The sequence below is a fragment of the Opisthorchis viverrini genome (genome assembly GCF_000715545.1).
Source record: "Opisthorchis viverrini unplaced genomic scaffold opera_v5_12, whole genome shotgun sequence".
Lineage (NCBI taxonomy): Eukaryota > Metazoa > Platyhelminthes > Trematoda > Opisthorchiida > Opisthorchiidae > Opisthorchis > Opisthorchis viverrini.
Genome location: NW_008751668.1, coordinates 674,133 through 677,626, shown reverse-complemented (window position 1 = coordinate 677,626; position 3,494 = coordinate 674,133).

Here is a 3,494-nt window from a genome sequence, read left to right as displayed (position 1 = left end):
GATCGAGTGCAGGCGCAAATAGATCAACTGGTGGCCACGGTAAACAAGGTAGTCACCACAGCGGCGCGGACTAATACGTCTTGCACGTCCCGACTGGTTTCAAGTAAACCGAACTCTCCGTCTCGGAACCCCAGCCGACATTGCTATCATCACACAGAATTAAAGGAAAAGGCTCTACGTTGCACACCCCCATATGCCTATGTCCCTGATCACGGAAACTCGCTGGTCAGTCAGTAGTGGCCACAGCTGCCACTAGCCAGTCACCTAGTCGCCTCTACTACGTTACGAATAGAACCACCGGAATGCGGTTCCTCGTCGACACCGGTGCAGAACTTAGCGTTATCCCTGTCGGAAACTCGAAACGCTACACTTCTAACCAACTAACGACACTACAGGCGGCTAACGGCACGCGCATAGCTACTTTTGGTCATAAGTCACTGACGCTTGACCCGGGTCTTCGCCGTTCATTCCCCTGGATTTTCACCGTCGCCGACGCACACGTCCCAGTCATCGGTGCGGAGTTCCTGAATAACTTCTCGTTGGCCGTCTATATTAAGCGGCAAAAGCTTCTGGATTCTTTAACGTCGCTTTCCGTTCTATCAGTCCAGGTCGAAGCTTCGTCATACCCCCTCGATATTCACGTCGCCCTTATTTCAAACGTTCCAGTTTTCGACGATTTGATCAAAAAGTTTCCACGCTTGCTTGAGCCCTCATATTCGGTCTCAAGTGCGCCACATCAAGTCGAGCATCACATAACGACCACCGAACCTCCGGTTCACTCTCGTCCACGACGACTACACCCTAAGAAACTGCGAATCGCCAAAGATGAGTTTGACCATATGCTGCAACTCGGAATCATTCGGCCTTCAAACTAATGTTGGGCTTCTCCTCCACATTTGGTCCCCAAGAAATCCACTGGTGGTTGGCGACCGTGCGGTGATTACCGAGCACTCAGTTATCGTACAATACCCGACCGCTACCCAATACCGCATATCCACGATTTTGCACTGCAATTACAGGGCAAGACTGTTTTCTCCAAAATCGACCAAGCGTATCACCATATAACGGTTGCCCCCGGCGACATCCCCAAAACGGCGATTACCACACCCTTTGGTCTATTCGAATTCAAACGCGTGCTCTTTGGTCTTCGGAACGCCGCTCAAACGTTCCAACGCTTCATAGATCAGGTACTGCGTGGTCTAGACCACATTCTCGCTTACACTGACGACGTGTTGGTGGCAAGCAAGACGATCGAAGAACACAAGCTACAATTGCAAGCCGTCTTCGAACTTTTTTAACAATATGGTATTACTATCAACCCAGATAAGTGCGTTTTTGCAGCAGACCAGCTTGACCATTGCAGTAACTCCGAAGGACTCCTGACGCTGCCAGATAAAACCACTGCCATTTCGGATTATCCCTTACCTCAGTCAACATGGAACCCGCGGCGATTTTTGGGTATGGTCAACTATTACGGCAGATTCATTCCACGCTGCTCGGAGATCCTCGCACCGCTAACCGACCTGCTCAAAGCAAACAACAAGCGGTTACAAGTCAATGACTAAGCTATCACTGCTTTCAACGCCATTGAAACAGCTCTTTCGGAAGTCACCACCCAGGGCCATTTGAACCCCAGTCCTGATTGCCGACTCATACTAAAAACCGACGCATCACAGACCGCTGTTGGTGCGGTCCTTCAGCAGGTAGTCGATGACAGCAAACTGCAACCTGCACAAACCCGTTACAGCAGCTTTGGTAGAGAGCTACTAGCGATCTATTTAGCGGTCATGCGTTTTCGATACATACACGAAAGAAGAAATTTCACTACCTACACGGACCATAAACCTCTCGTTTTTGCCTCAAGAACATCTCAAGACAAACACTCACCGCGAGAGAACCGACATTTAGAATTTATTCCTTAGTTTACAACCGACATACTTTTCATCGAAGGGCCCGAAAACGTCGTTGCAGACGCCCTCTTCCGCCTTGGGATAAACAACATAGGAACGATTCCAATCGACCTACAAGCCACTGCCTCTGATCAGCAATTGGAACCCGAATTCCCGAATTTTCTCAGCCTTCCATCTCTCAAATTCGTCACACTACCGCTCCTCAACTCTGACATGTCGCAGAGAATCGTTTGGCCTAATATGCAAAAGGAGATACGCACATGGGCCAAGCAATGTCTTGACTGTCAGAAGAGTAAGATTCACCGACACACCATTTCTCAAACTGGTGTTTTTCAGCTTCCCGACTCACGATTTCGAAATGTACACATTGACTTGAATGGACCGTTGCCCCCATCCAGAGGTTTCACACACATACTCAGCTGTGTCGACCGTTTCACACGCTGGCCCGTGGCCAATCCGATCAACGACACCTCTGCCGAAAACGTTGCCAGAGCCTTTGTCGATAGGTGGATCGCTACATTTGGTGTCCCCGCTACCATTAACACCGACTGAGGTACACAATTCACTTCAACACTTTTTCATGACCTCAAACGGCTACTTGGTACGGAGCACTTCCGAACAACTGCATACCATCCGGCTGCCAACGGCATGGGCGAACGCTTCCATCGACAACTTAAGGCATCGCTGATAGCCTCCTCTAGCACACACTGGCCGGAACGCCTCTCACTCATTCTTCGCAGTGCTCGGAATTCTGTTAAAGAAGACTTGGGCTGCACAGCCGCTGAACTCGTCTTCGGCACTACCTTACGTCTTCCAGGTGAAATGGTAGTCGACTCGGCAACAACTGGCGAAACGGACCCCAATTCCAACGCTTCCCGGCTTCGCCAACATATCCGTCCTTCACCTACTCGGCAAACTTGCAAGCCTACCTAGGTACATTCCGATCTTGCTACCTGTGACTATGTTTTTGTGCGCGCCGATGCGGTCAGAAAGCCCTTACATCCGTCATACGAAGGGCCTTTCAGAGTCATTTCTCGGAACGACAAAAATTTGTCATTGATCGTAACGGCCGTAAAGACACTGTTAGCATCGATCGACTAAAATTTGCTTACATGCACACACGACTAGCCTCTGATGATGAGCATACTACGACCCCCTCTGTTACACAACCACACAGTCACATGATCCCTCCTTCGACCAGTGCCACCACCAATACCACACACTCTCCTCCACTGACAAGATCTGGTCGACATTGCAAACTTCCTGTTCGTTTCAAAGACAAACTGTCGTAACGCATTTCCTTTTCGAGCGTCTTGCTCATGTAGTGGTCTGGCTACCCAATAAGTTAGTTTACTAGGTGTGTGTGGCAAAGAAATAAAAATAATAACACTAGGTTGGGTATACAAAAATAAAGAGGTCAGATAGAACAGACTCACTAAAAATTGCTCTCATTAAAATAGTTCGTCATTGGCCCAGGTCAGCGAATAAACAATAATCCAGTTATGTTGGTCCAGAGGTCTTTGCAGTGAAAGTTACGCTTTACTGCTATTTCCATTAATTCACTTTCACTTGTCATTTCAGCCC